General features: G+C 39.2%; 1 protein-coding gene across 1 annotated transcript in view; it reads right to left on the minus strand.

The window, feature by feature from the left end:
* Positions 1-6,706: 6,706 nt before the first annotated feature.
* The window catches only part of khdrbs2 (KH domain containing, RNA binding, signal transduction associated 2), a 132,391-nt gene continuing 123,703 nt past the window's right edge, over positions 6,707-15,394 (minus strand). Inside the window, exons 10-13 of the transcript XR_007035886.1 lie at positions 14,603-14,655; positions 11,858-11,936; positions 10,687-10,760; positions 6,707-7,022 (exon numbers count right to left, since the gene is read on the minus strand). The gene's annotated coding sequence lies outside the window, so the exon portion shown is untranslated. The remainder of the gene's footprint in view (positions 7,023-10,686; positions 10,761-11,857; positions 11,937-14,602; positions 14,656-15,394) is intronic.

Raw genomic sequence — 15,394 nt, forward strand, 5'->3', positions numbered from 1 at the left:
GATCAGGGGAACGGCGCTAGGCTGGTTTAAATCTTATTTGTCTGACAGATTCCAGTTTGTTCATGTAAATGATAAATCCTCTTTAAACTCCAGGGTTAATTGTGGAGTACCACAGGGTTCAGTACTCTTGCCAATTCTCTTTACTATATATATGCTTCCAATAGGTAAAATTATCAGGCAGCATAGGATACATTTTCACTGTTACGCTGATGATACTCAGCTTTACTTATCCATAAATCCTGATGAGCCCAACCAGTTAGACGGACTACAAGCATGTCTTGAAGACATAAAAACTTGGATGACTTTAAATGTTCTGCTTCTAAATTCAGACAAGACAGAAGTTGTTGTCTTTGGACTGGAGTCTTTAAAAAAGAAACTGCTTAGTCAGTCACTTAACCTGGATGGCATTAAATTGACCTCCAGTAATAAAGTAAAAAACCTTGGTGTTATTTTTGACCAGAACATGTCATTTAAATCCCATATTAAACAGGTTTCTAGGATTTCCTTCTTTCACCTCCAGAACATTGCCAAAATTAGAAATATCCTGTCCAGGAGCGACGCTGAAAAACTAGTCCATGCATTTGTTACTTCAAGGCTGGACTATTGTAATTCATTACTATCAGGATGTCCACAAAATGCAGTTAAAACCCTTCAGCTGATTCAAATGCTGCAGCAAGAGTTTTGATGAAAATTAAAAAGAGAGATCATATTTCTCCTACTTTAGCTTCCCTTCATTGGCTCCCTGTTAAATCCAGAATAGAATTTAAAATTCTCCTCCTCACATATAAAGCCCTTAATGATCTAGCTCCATCATACATCAGAGATCTGATTGTTTCATATATTTCTAACAGAGCACTTCGTTCTCAGACTGCAGGTTTACTGGTGGTTCCTAGAGTCTCCAGAAGTAGAATGGGAGGCAGATCCTTTAGTTATCAGGCTCCTCTCCAGTGGAACCACCTCCCAGTTTTAGTCCGTGAGGCCGACACCCTGTCTACTTTTAAGGCTAGGCTTAAAACTTTCCTTTTGATAAAACTTATAGTTAGAGTGGCTTAGGTTATCCTGAGCTATAGGCTTCTACTGTGACTAACTATCTGCTTTCTTTCAGACTCTAACCTTGAAAACTCGCTCAGAGTTTATCTGTTCTTTCTTTCTAGATGAAACGACTAAAGGAGCTACATCCATTAACATTTTATTTTCCTTCCCATAGAAAGTACTCCTAGATCAGTGCTTCTGTGCTCTTTTAGTGTCTCTGCTCTGTTCTCTCAAACCCCCAGTCGGTCGTGGCAGATGGCCGCTCACACTGAGCCTGGTTCTGCTGGAGGTTTCTTCCTGTTAAAAGGGAGTTTTTCCTCTCCACTGTCGCTACATGCATGCTCAGTATGAGGGATTGCTGCAAAGTCAACGCCAGTGACTGTCCACTGTTTCTACATTCTCATCCAGGAGGAGTGAATGCTACAAGTCTCTGACTCGATGCAATCTGCTGGGTTTCCCTAGATAGAAAAACCTTTTATCCAATTTCAATAAATAACTGAATCTGACTGCAATGTTCAATGGTTAGGATTAACTGGAATGTATGTACCTGACTGTTGTGAAGTGCCTTGAGACAACATGTGTTGTGAATTGGCTCTATATAAATAAACTGAATTGAATTGATTATGAAGTTTTTGAAATTATTTTTTTAAAGGATTTAGTGAACGAAGTCTTGGGAAAGAGGACACAGTTTATGTCACAGCTAGGACAAATAACTATCGCAGGAAGTTAAGAACAAGACCAGTGAGACCACCGCAGCAGTTGTTCGCTAGCATAAAATGTATCAGGTAAGAAAATGACTTATTTTGCCATGTTTTCTTTTAACTTATGTATCTTCTGCCAGTGCAAAATGTTTGCTGATGTTAGCAAATTGGACTAAATCAATAATCGCTCTCCCCAAAAGTTCCTCCTGCATATTTAATAATGAGTTCTAGCTTCCACTGCAACAGATTTATTTTCCACATCTGAGCTGAATGAACTAGAGGGTGTTTGACTGCATTTGCAGTCTGATTGTATGTCAGTATTTTAACTTCCCTTAAACAACCTCAGTATGTGTAGCATTAGCTTCAAGTGCCATGTTGTTGTGGGAAAACTAATTCAGACCTATGGTGCATGAGTGGTGTGACAGTCCTTAGAATAACATTTTAAACATATAATACAAGAGTAGTTAAACACTCACAGGTAAAACATGGACTGAAAATGTGGAGAAAACGAACACTTTGGGTGGTAGTATAAAGTAGGCTATTCTGGTCACAGTTGTTGGGAGGAGGTTTCTGCGGCCTGCCTGATTGCTGACTTTAAGCATTTCCAGTTGAAGTTTTTGTCACAAACTGTCATTCACTACTGTGTTAAATTACAGGCAGACTGGGTTGGAGACAGAGCACTTTTAAATCTCTCCATAGGGTGTCAGTATGTTAGGGCTCCAAGCTACTGCTCTAGGACATTTCTTCTGACTTCATCCTCCTTGTCAGATAAAACCCCTAATAAATCTTCACTTTATGAATTCCAATTATTTCTTGGAATTTTGTTATTTCTGTCTTGGGTGGACATTGTGTTATAAACTATTGGGTGACTTTGGCATTCCAAGCAAAACATCATCACTCTTCTGCAACTCTTAGCTTTGTTCTCAGCTTCCTTGTGCTCATGCCTTTTTAGTTTAAGTAAATCATAATTATTCTTTTAAGAGCCATCTCACGAGTTTTTCACGTCATCCTTATGTTTTTATAAAGTCCTCTTGATAGTGGCAAATCTTTCTCAAATGATAAAATTGACTAATAGGGAGTCATGTTTTAAGCTAAGTAGGTTGAAAACCTTTGGCCAGCAAAGGAGCAATAATACACTTCCTTTTCATTAATAGTTTTAATCTTTCATCATCCACATGTCCAAGAAACTGACTAAATTGCTGCAACAGATTTTAAGCAAAGTAACAAAATCTCGTAGTTCTTCACAATTACTAACAAAGACAGAAACAACTATCATCCATAACATAAAAATCCAAAAAATATCTTATTTTTTTTCCTTTAGTCCATTGCTGGGGTTGATAGGAAAACATTTAAAACATTTTTAATCTTGTTACAAAAATCAACATATTCCCTACAGGACATTAAACAAGCACTGCATTTGTGAAGACATTTTGCACTGCAAACCCTCATTAGTCAAAAACATAATTTGTGCGATTCTGCTTAGTTTTTCCATTTGCAAAGAGCAAATCATCATGTCAGAACTCATCACATCTGTAAAAGAGCTCTAATGAGGCTTTGAGGCAGGCTTTAGGACAAAAAATAAACAATAAGCTAAGCTTGAATCCAATCCAGTATTCTGTCTACAGTTGCTTACGTCTTCCTGAAAATTGTGAGTCAAGCAGTAATCATTACTGTCTGTCAACTGGCTAAGGTGTCAGTTTTTCAGAAAAAAGAAAAAAAAAGACATGAACATCACCCACATGCACCAAAGACTTCTGACTCTGCACAGACATCATTTCATCAGAGATGCCGTGATGCTGAAGAGGCCCTTTTTGACATTTGGTGATCACAAGCCCTCATTCTCTATTCTGGCTCATCGAGCAGCTGTCCTAACAGAGCTGAATTTGCTCAGGTACTTGTCCTTGATGGAGAAAGCCGCAGTGTGTTAGTTTACGCTACACACTGTTTTGCATCGGTGTACGTTTCAGGGTGTTTGCCTAAATCCTGACCCACTTTTAGTGTCTTTGTGCTTCCGGGATTTAGATCAAGTAATATCAAGGGAGATAGTTAGCCATGCTGCCTAACTGCCTGTGTGGAGTGTGTCATGAGGCAAATGGATTAAACACATTTCAGAGCGAGGGAGAGGGGTAGATACCGTGTGTAGATGCATGAAATCCCCCCTCTGCCTGCTTCGTAAGGCAACTGAATTACTGTTTTGTAAATCCAATTTGAACACACAAACTCAAAAAGAAGTCAGTTATGAACATTTATTTGAACAGTAGGCACCTTGTATTGCTTCTATCAATCTCAGACGTTAATTACCTTATGCCATATTTAGAGGAACAGGGAGCATCACTCATTATGAATACCTGGGGAAAATGACCAGAAGTGAAACTGCATGGAGCAGCAGGAGGATTTACCAGCAGGGTTGTAAACTGGCTGTGACATTTGGCCAGGACACTGGCTGTGGGCTTGACTTACTTAATGAACATGTTCCTGTTGGCAGCCCTAAGTGTACCATTTATTACAAGAACTGGGTACAGACACAAGGTGCAGTCAGTAAGGTTGGAAATAACAGCAGAGGCCAGTCTCTTAATTTCAATAATTTGCAATTTTCAAAATTAAACAACCGATGACAATAATAGCAGCTAAAATAAGTATTCAACGCGTCAAAGTTTTTCTTAGTAAATATATTACTAAAGGGGATAGTGACATAAAATTCCGACCATATGTCAGTAGCAGACCAAAATACCCACACATTTACATAAACAAATAAAAACAAAACAAATTAGTCCATAAATCAAGCCATGTGTAAACAAAAGTGGAGTAACAGGAAAAATGAATTCAACATATCAAGAAAAGGAGTTTCAAACATCATAGAGGAGCCAAAAAATAGTTGAAATCAGAATTTAGAAAGAAATTCTGCCCCCTATATGTGCAAGTTATTATTATCTAGTTTAGCCATTATTTATGGTCTAAAAGAAAGTTTCTCATAGCCAACGTATCCCACAAGTAGGATTTCATGATTGGTAAGAGCAAAGAGCTCTCTCAACACCTTTTCAACCTCATTGTTACAAAACATACTGATGGCATTAGGTAGTCAAATAAATAATCAGAAAAGTCATCAAAGAGCTAAGAACAACTCAAAGAGAGTTTCAGAAAGACCTGGAAATAGCAGTTATCTTTTTTTGAAAGAAAATAATAGGTAATGCACTCAGCTGCAATGACCACTCTACCAAATCAACACACAAGACTCCACTGCTGAAGAAAAAGCATGTTAAAACTTGTTTAAAATCGTTGTCATCATCTTCCGCTTCATCCGGGACCAGGTCGCGAGGGCAGTAGACTCAGTAGAGACACCCAGACGTCCCTCTCCCCAGACAGCTCCTCCGGGGGGTGCCCAAGGCTTTCCCAGGCCATCCGAGAGACATAGTCCCTCCAGCGTGTCCTGGGCCGTCCCCTGGGCCTCCTCCCGGTGGGACGTGCTGGGAACACATCCCGAGGAAGGCGTCCAGGAGGCATCCTGTATAGATGCCCAGGCCACCTCAACTGGTTCCTCTAGATGTGGAGGAGCAGCGGCTCTACTCCGGCCTCTTCCCAGATGGCCGAGCTCCTTACCCTATCTCTAAGGGAATGCCTGGGCAGCCTACGGAGGAAGCTCATTTCAGCCGCTTGTAGCGTGGATCTTGTTCTTTCGGTCATGACCCAAAGTTCATGGCCATTGGAGAGGGTAGGAGCATAGACTGACTGGTAAATCGAGAGCTTCACTTTTGGGCTCAGCTCTCTCTTTACCACAACGGACCAGCACAGTGTCCCCATTACTGCGACAGCTGCACCGATCTGTCTGTCGATCTCCTGCTCCATTGTCCCCTTACTCGTGAACAAGACCCCTGGATACATGAACTCCTCCACTTGAGGCAGGAACTCCCCTCCAACCTGAAGAGGACCAGCCACCCTTTTCTGGTTGAGAACCATGGCCTCGGACCTGGAATAGCTGATATTCATCCCAGCCCCTTCACACTCGGCTGCGAACCACCCCAGCACATGTTGTAGGTCTTGGCTAGAAGGGGCCAGCAGGACCACAAAACACATGTGGACCGGTTGGGCAAGCTCCCATGAACCCTCGAGTACCCTGCAGAGGGTATAGAGCTGGTCAGGTGTTCCACGGCCGGGACGAAAACCCCACTGCTCCTCCTGAAGCTAAGGTTCGACTATCGGCCGGACTCTCCTCTCCAATACTCTGGCATAGGCCTTACCAGGGAGACTGAGGAGTGTGATCCCCCTGTAGTTGGAACACACCTTCCGGTCACCCTTCTTATGAAGAAGGACCACCACCTCGGTCTGCCAGTCCAGAGGCACTGTCCCTGACCGCCACGCAATGTTGAAGAGGTGTGTCAACCATGACAGCCCCAAAAAATCCAAAGACTGGGCGTATCTCATCCATCCCTGAAGCCCTGCCACCATGGAGCTTTTTAACAACCTCAGTGACTTCAGCCTGGGTGATGAAAGAGTCCCCGGCCTCTGCTTCCACCAGGGAATGCGTGACGGCAGGATTGAGAATATCCTCAAAGTACTCCTTCCACCACCCGATAATGTACCCAGTTGAGGTCAGCAGCTCCCCACCCCCACTGTAAACAGTGTTGGCAAACCACTGCTTCCCCCTCCTGAGGTGCTGGACAGTTTGCCAGAATCACTTCGAGGCCATCCGGTAGACCTTCTCCATGGCCTCACTGAACTCCTCCCAGGCCCGAGGTTTTGCCTCTGCCACAGCCTGGGCCACGGCATGCATGGCCTTACAGTACCCATTAGCCACCTCAGGAGTTCCAGAAGCCAACCATAGCCGATAAGACAGCGTCCCTTACTGCTGGTGTCCACCACTGGGCTTCAGGGATCGCCACTACGACAGGCACCGCAGACCTTACGGCCACAGCTACGGGCAGCAGCATCGACAATAGATGTGGAGAACATGGTCCACTCGGACTCTATGTCTCCAACCTCCCCCGGAATCTGGTCAAAGCTCTCCCGGAGGTGGAAGTTGAATACATCCCTGGTCGAGGGCTCCATCAGACATTCCCAGCAGACCCTCACTAAGCGCTTGGGCCTGCCAAGTCTGTTGTTATAATAAAGTTACAGTTTTCTTAAAACAAAGAAATGTGTCTTTCTAAGCTGCAAATATCATTAACAAAACTCTGTAGATTTTAGTTGAAATAAAAACGTTAAAGCCAAAAGATATTTAATGGTCCAAGCCCAGCACAATCAGACATGTTTTATAGTCCACCTGGTGTTCAGCCCATCTTCTACAAAGTATGCCTGTAAGACAAACAGAGAGGAAATAAACATAAGTCTTGAACAGAAAGGCACGTGCCAGCTTAATATTCACTGCAAATATTTACAGAAACAGTTTGACAGTCTTGGAAATGTAGTATTTTGGAATTCTTGCTGAAATGTGTGCACCCAAAACTCTTAGCAGCCAAATTAGCTCTCTTCTTTTAAAAATAATAAAGTATGTTGCAGGATGTGAAAAATGGTAATGTAAATTGTTTTTTGTGTGAACCTTTTTGAAAAAAACACTTTTCTCAAACCCTTATTGGTCAACCTATGATATAAAATCAGTCAAACATATGATAGACAAATACAAAGACATAATTTGCCATCTATAAAACAAAATGTCAAATTGTTATCTAACAGGTTTAACTATACTGTTTTAAAACCAAACCAACTTCCACATTCAATGTGTATCACCCCAAGACATCACAGTTAGTTTACTGAACACAGCATTGCTAACTGAGGCCAATGCGCTCAGTTATGTTTATCTGTATTCACAGATTCAGCAAAACCCATTAGCTATATGTGAAGATACGGCATAGATTTCAAAATAATTTAGGAATAAAAACAGGTGGAATCAGTTTGTGGAGAGGCCCAGGATGGACTGGAGTTGCCAAATTGGATTTTCATGTACCAGCTATATATCCTGCTGGGATCTGAAAAACTGCTGCATCTTTCGCCACAACAGGAAAGAATGATGGCCAGGCTGAAGGACTGATGATGGGTCCTAACTGGGTGGGACACACCAGCCCCACCATGACTGGAGTTGTAGTACAGCTTAAACCATTACCATCATTCCTACCAACAGCAGTGGGAAAGAAGAAATAACAAAAAATCAAGTCAAGAGGCATGCACATACTCCCCAAAAAGCAAGAAACAAGTTTGTTTTCTTGATGTGGCAAAAACAAAGTTAATTCTACTTCACAAGAAACTCAAGGGCAGAACTCCTGGGATTTCTGCAGCAGTGGAAAAACAGGAATGTCAGTGTTTCCCCTTTTGCACATTAACCACATTAATCATGCCCACTTAAAATTTTTGACCCATCACACAACAGTTATTGGACACCACAAAAGAACCAAGTTCTGCCCAGATGATGTGTTGAGAAGCAAACCACATGAACTCCAAAACTAGTGCAGCAATTAAAGAATGACATCAATCTTCTCTTGCAGCTAAGGGAGGGAAAACACATGTCTTGGTTCTTGCTGAGTGTCTACAGGCCTTAAGCAGTAAATATGACACATGGTAGATTATAAATTGAAACATAAACAAGGAGGTACACTGCGGCAAGTGATCGAGGGAAATTTGAGAACACAGCACCTGGTTCAGTTCTGCACAAGTCACAAATTAAGTCCACCCTGTTCATGCACTTTGTAGAGTGCTTAAAGTATAATACATTAAATTAGTACATCTCAGTTGTATTAGCATGTTACATAATTAGTTGGGGTGGTACCAGCGGAAAATGGCGAAAATATATATATATCAGGCCATTTCTTTTAGTATTTTTATAATAATGGTTTGAAATATATATGAAAAAAGCAACAATGTAACAATCTGTCCAAATTGCCTTTGCTGAGTATGATAAATAACACTCGTGTCCTTGGTTTGTAGCAGTTTAAGCCTTAGGTCTGACATTTGAGCTGGGTGTGCATCAACTGCATCTCAGTTATTCCCCTCGATAGACTCGATGTCTCTTTGCGGATCCCCCGGTTATAATCTGTCAACAAGCGTACAACATCCAGGGTGACATTTTTGTATGGAGATGCAGCTTTTAGCCCGAGACAATCAGCTCGTCCTTGAAATTGATATAGAGGTAAGATAAAGCTCCTCACTCTCACCTAGACCTTCCAAACAAGCTTTTATTGTGTTGTTATAAACAAAAAGGGTGCAATTATAAAAGAAAATAAGAGATTCAGCATAGTACTTGGCAGGCATTTTTTTATTTGTTTGCAGTCGCTTAGCAGAACTGGCGTGTACATAGTGCTGCACATTGAGGATGTCTCGGTCTCTCCCAGTCAGTCTGAATCCATGAGCAGATGGTATTACATGACCACAGAATGTGGTGGTATTAGCTCAAACTGTGGAAGGTTTATTACCAATCATACATATTTATTTTCACTTTACTTTCAGAGGACATGTCATTATAAGTACTCCACAGAAGAATTTACATAGAAAAACAAGAAAATATTTTGTGTTGTTAGATTATGTTCTTTTTCGGGATGATTTACAGAAAACATTAATAAAATTGACACAATGGTCACATAATGAATATTCGACTATTATAGTTGGTGGAGATTCTTGCATGAGTGGCACCTGGCTTCTGTGGGCTCCTCACTCAACCAAACACAAACCCACTATCCTGACAAAGTATAGCCTATAAAAACTAAAAAAGAAAAACTTTTTATTATGTACAGTTAAGCCTATAGTTATTCATATACTTGTCAGATTTCGGTTTAAAGTAATATTTTATTTTCACCCATATGTTTTTTTCTGAATGAAACTGATATTAACACTTTGGAGTTACCCTGACCTAAATTAAATATAGAATCTGTGGATGGAGCTTAAGATAAGGGTAATGGTAAGGAGGCCTTTCAAACTCAAAGACTTGAAACTAATCATCAAAGAAAAATAATTGTTTACAATTTTTTAGAAAATGTAAATAAAAACTGATAATGTTTCTTATTGTCATTGTGTTACTATCTGTTGGGAGAATAGTGTTAAATTTCATTTCAGAAGAAAACGTTGTGGTTGAATAAAAATTATTTTAAATCCAATTCTCGCAGGGGTATGAATAATTTTGTGCTTAATGGTTTGTACAGTTTTGTTAAAATGCAGTCTAGATTCTCAAAACAAACAAAAATAATACCCTTTAATTTCATATTAACTCATCAGCTACACGACATGTACAGTAATGTTCCTTGCAGTACCTACACTTTGGACATCCAAATAAGCAAAATAAAAGATACTGTATCTTTTTGCTCACTCACTGCTGACTAAGCTTTCAGCCAGGGTCACTGTTGACGTGCAGTTCCAGCACCAGCCTCTAAGCTTGAATGACAGTCGGGTCTCAACACAGCAGCTGTTCAATCGACATGGGTCACTCCAAGGATAGAAAGCCATGTTCTCTCCTCCAGCACAGGTATTGGATGTCTTCATGGTCCCAATTCTCGATCCCAATGGAAATAGGTTGCTAACTCGGAGGGGAACTCAACTTAAAATGCACTATATCGCCAAAAGTATGTGCTTACCAAACCAAATCTATTGGTTCCAGTGTTCAAACCAGTTTAATGGTCATGGTTGCATAAAATCTAGACCCTAGACACGCAAACAGTTTCTACAAACCTACAAAATTTAATAAAAAATGAAAAAATTGGAGTCTTCAGGTCCACAGATTTCCTATCTCATACATCTTCCAACAATGAAACTAATTATTAAAATTGGCTAAATGCATGGTGGTTTTATTACCTAAAAAAACTCAAATTTCTGTAACAATACACATTTGGCTATACTCATTTTTTTCTGTTGCTTAATAATAAAGCATAATCGTACATTTTGGACATGATCATGATTAAATCAGGTCAAACAAAACAGAAAATGGTTGGCCCTTTTGACAAAATAACATACACAATTTTAAATAAGATTCCAGCCTTACCTGCAGGTCATCCCTCACTTTTTTCCATCATGTCTCACATTGGATTTCCCCTTGCAGCCTGTTTCTTTCTCTGTCTAATTAAAAACACAGATTGACATTAACAGAGCCTAGTTTCGTCTTCACAGAAACAAACAAGTAACAAGGGAGCATTATTAAATAGATCAGTGTGCATATTTGCTAAGGTTTGTGTGGCTTCTAAACAACATTTCCAGAGGTGACAGACTTGGCAAGGGAACAAAACAAACAGCTGCCAGTGTTTTATTGTGCCAGAGGCTGCTGGCCAGGCCTGCCTAATGGACAACAATCACTGCCGACTCCATGCGTGGATTGATAGCAAAGAGATGTAATGCCAGCTCCATAGACTGTAAGAACCTTAGAATGAATTCTTCGTGCAAAATAAAATGTAGGTTTTTTTTGTGACAAAACTAATTTGTTATTTGTATCTAAGAGGAGTTTTATCTTTGGCATGCAGTTTATAAAAGTCCATGGACAGTGATGGAAAACTGTTGATATTTTTGCAGTTGAAAGCATGCTTGTAATGATAATGAAGCAGACAGTGTTTCTGGCATGCATAGTCCCCTGACGCATGGGCCACTTCCAAATCACAGGAGCAAATTAAGTTTTAGCTGTAGCTTTAAGGAACAAGTCACATAGGAATCATATAAGTATTTAGTATATGCAATTAAATCAGTCAGTCATCAGTCAGTAATTTTCTACCGCTTATTCCATAGTGGGTCGCGGGGAAGCTGGTGCCTACCTCCAGCAGTCTATGGGCAAGAGGCGGTGCAATTAAATCATTTTGTCTTATTTTTACAGCAATTAGTAAACGATTTGAAAAACAATTCTCTATAAATGACAAACATCCAGCCTATTTGTGTTGTCTTTTGTGCCAAGCTCCTTTGTTTTCCTTTTGAGTGTGTTTTTTTGTTTCTTTGCTTGTTTTATTTATCGAATAAATAGCTCATTGTTGTACTGTTACACACAGCTATTTCCAAGTGAAAACAACCTTGAAACATATGATGCATTCAGGGACAAACTATAGAGACCTCCCGTTAAATCTTAATCAAGCTTACAGAAGAATTCAAACAAGTTCTTCTTCTGTTCTTTTCCAAATCAATAAAAGGCAGTAGGTCATTGTTTGAAGATGCTTTAAAAAACAATTAATACCTACTCAAGAACTTTCTCTTCTGATGAAGATGAAAATGTGTGAAGGAAATCTTCCATCTTGATCCAGGTGTTTTCTGTGTGCCCTAGATGAACCACAAATTTACAAAAAGTCACTGGTTAAAACAATATGCATAAGACATTTGCAGTAACAAGGCAAGCCAAGGTTTTCAAATTTTTCAAAGATACTGTTTTTATAGAGAAAGTGCTGGAGTGAACAGAGTTTTATCTAAAGGTGCCGACCAAACTCTACTTGCTAAGGAGCAGGCGGCGCTACTTAAAACCTTTTTTGACACTTTGGTAGCATCAGCCAACTTCTATGGTGTAGTATGTTGGAACAGCAGCCTGTCTACAGCTAAGAGGAAGCGGTAAGATAAACCTATCAGGAAAGCCAGCTCTGTCCTAGGATGCCTCCTGGACACAGGGAGGTGGCTGGAGACAGAAGGACTGTAGCAAAAATAACATCACTGTTGGACAATGTCTCCCACCCCATGCATGAAGCTGTTGCAGAACTGGAGAGCTCCTTCAGTAGCAGACTGATGCATCCTAGGTTCACAAAGGAGTGTTATCGCAGATCCTTCCTCCCAGCAGCTGTTAAGCCTTTATAACTATCACTCCTCCCAACTAACTCAATACATGTTTACATCCCTGCTGTTAATTGCACAGTTTTTCAATTTTTTATAAACATTGTGCGCTTTTTGTAAATTTTTACATTACCTTACTCAATTACACATTTTATTTAATCTGAGTGTGCTTTTTGTTACCAATTCTACTGTATTTATTTTTAATTTTGTAATTTTTTTTTCTTTACGGAACTCTTGTAAACAAATTTCCTTATTGTGGGACAATAAAGGATATTTCTATTCTATTCTATTGTATTGTATTCTATTCTATTCTAAGGTTACATTTTCTAAAATTTGACAGAAACAAAGAGCTTAGAGCAAAAAAAAACATTAAATATCTGCATCATACTTTGATCTTGCAGTTGAGCATTTTGTGTGCACCTATTTGTTTATTTTTAGGTCTTTAGTAATTCGGTACTTTGTTAAAATCTTTCTGTATTGTGAGCAGTTTCAAATTTGTAACATTACTGTTTTTGGTAAAGGCCTGCACTTCTAATATTCTGATGTGCATAGCCTTATCAACCTGTCACAAATGTCATATATGGAGCAGTCATAACTAACTACACCGTTTCAAGGAAAATTTCCCAACAAAATAAAACTGATATTAAGACTGATGCTGCATCCTTTGCTCTGGTGCTTCGCTCATAAATCCTGTTATGCATTATCAGCACAACAGTGAAATTTAGGCGTTTGGCCTTGGATACATTTTTTAAAAGGAGTAGGCTAGTCATTTGGATCAAGGTTTATAAAGCAGAGTGAATTATGAATGGATCAGCAGGTATGTGGCTTCAGGGATTACACTTTACTGTATTTGCAGATTGACCTGACAATATTTAGAGAGAAAACGGCACACATAAATGTGGAAAACAAAGATCCAACAACGGGTCCTTAAAGAACAAAAAAAGAAGTAGGGATGAGCTAAAGGGAGCAATAGAAAGTGAATTCATGGGGTTCTCTTTAAGGTTATATGATACTTTTGTGAACTGGTGTTTTTTCAAATGGGAATCGAGACATTTCCCCCTAATAATTCTCATCATGTATGAATAAAAAGCCATTACTCAGAATTCTCGTTCTTGGTCCCGCTTCACTGGAGTTTAGTAAAATTTCACATTCCCTAATTGATTAGTTTCTTTTGAAAATTATTGAATGTTTATCCTTTATTATCTCTTTTTAATGTTAAATTTATATTGCTTTCTATAAGTTTCAGTATCCCATGAACTTTTTCAAATTTCTCACATTACTTAAATGTATTTCATGTGATAGAGTAGTCCAAAATTTTTATGTGAAACTAAAAGTCTACACTTCTTTCTGTTTTTTTACAAGTAAAATCTAAAAAGTGTGGCCTAGATATTGAGCCCTTTCACTCGGTTACCCCTAAATAAAATCCACTGGAACTTACCCCTTCAGAGTCACCTGAATAATAAATGGAGAATGGAATAAATGGAGAACTGACAGTAGGAAAGCCATTGTTAAAAGCCATAAAAATTCCCTTATACATCTACACAAGTCCCAGGCAAATGTGGAAGAAGGTTTTCTGATTAGATGAGACCAGACTAAACCTTTTTGGTCTACATGCAAAACATCCTGCGTGACAGATAATTTACACTGCACATCACCATGAACACACTATGGTTGTGGCAGTATCATGCCCTGGAGTTAACTTTTTCCAGCACCAAAAAAAGGAAGCAGGTTAGAGTTGACAGGTCAATGGATAGAGCTAAATACTAGGCAATCCTGGAAGAAAACCTGTTAAAGACTTGACGGTACGGTGGAGGTTACCTTCCAGCAGGACAAAGACTCTAAACATGCAGCCAAAGCTACAATAGAATGGATAAAATCAAAGTGTGTCCTTGTGTTTGAATAGCCCAAATTAAAGGCCAGAACAAAGTAGATTTCATAATCTGTGGTAAGACTTGAAAACCTTTGCTTAACGATGCTCGAAAGGAAATACAGAGCTTGGAAAGTCCCCCACAGTCACTTACAAGAGATTAGAATTTTTAATTACACAGTACTAGCAAATTATCTGCAGTTCATAACACTTAAGAGGAGTTTTTAACAGGTTGTAATTTCAAATGCATAAATAGAGACAGTTGTGAAAATGTGATGTGCATATTTTTCCACTTACTCACCTGATGTATTCCTCTCTGCTTTGATGACAACACACTATAGTGTTTTTCATTATCTACAAGAAAGAACACCTCATTGGTATAAAGTACGTATAAATCTTATATAGCATCCCAGACTAACGGCCTGCATGCAGAGTAAAGAGTGTACAATTTACTGACCACAATCATTCCATTGCATCATTGAGAAAAAAAGTAAACCAATTCAAGGTTAACAAAAAAGACATTTAATGACAAATTGTATTTCTCAGGAGTGATGGTTAGCTTGCCCAACATTATTTTAGAGCCTTTTAATTTAATTTAATATTTCATTTATAGTAGTTTAGCTGAACGCTTATGTGTGTGGTTAGAGGTATCAAGGGAGATTAATCTTGGTGTTAAAACGGTTTACTTTTTTTAAGTGAAAGTTAGCAGTTGATGGTTTAATTAGGATTGGCATTAGGGTTACCTGTTTAGTGTTTAGTCTTCCTTTTAGTCCCATCATCTACAGTCTTTAATCAGAGTCAGGCTTCAGGTGTACTAATCACAAAAAAGAATTCAAATGGCGTGACAGACATGGGCAGTGAGGTTTAGAAAATGCAGAAATTGCATGAAAGAAATGCAGAAACAGAAGTAGTTTAGCAGAGACACTGAGATGTTGCAGGTAGCAACTGAGGTTGGGTTGTTTCCCCTACATGACATACAAACAGAGTATCAGTATATGTATCTTTTAATTAGCCGAGCATATTTAAGGCATTATTATGATATATATAAGAGGAGCTCTTACCTCTATAATACTCCATAAGAAAGTCAGTGTGA

The sequence above is a fragment of the Girardinichthys multiradiatus genome, chromosome 22 (assembly GCF_021462225.1).
Source record: "Girardinichthys multiradiatus isolate DD_20200921_A chromosome 22, DD_fGirMul_XY1, whole genome shotgun sequence".
NCBI lineage: Eukaryota > Metazoa > Chordata > Actinopteri > Cyprinodontiformes > Goodeidae > Girardinichthys > Girardinichthys multiradiatus.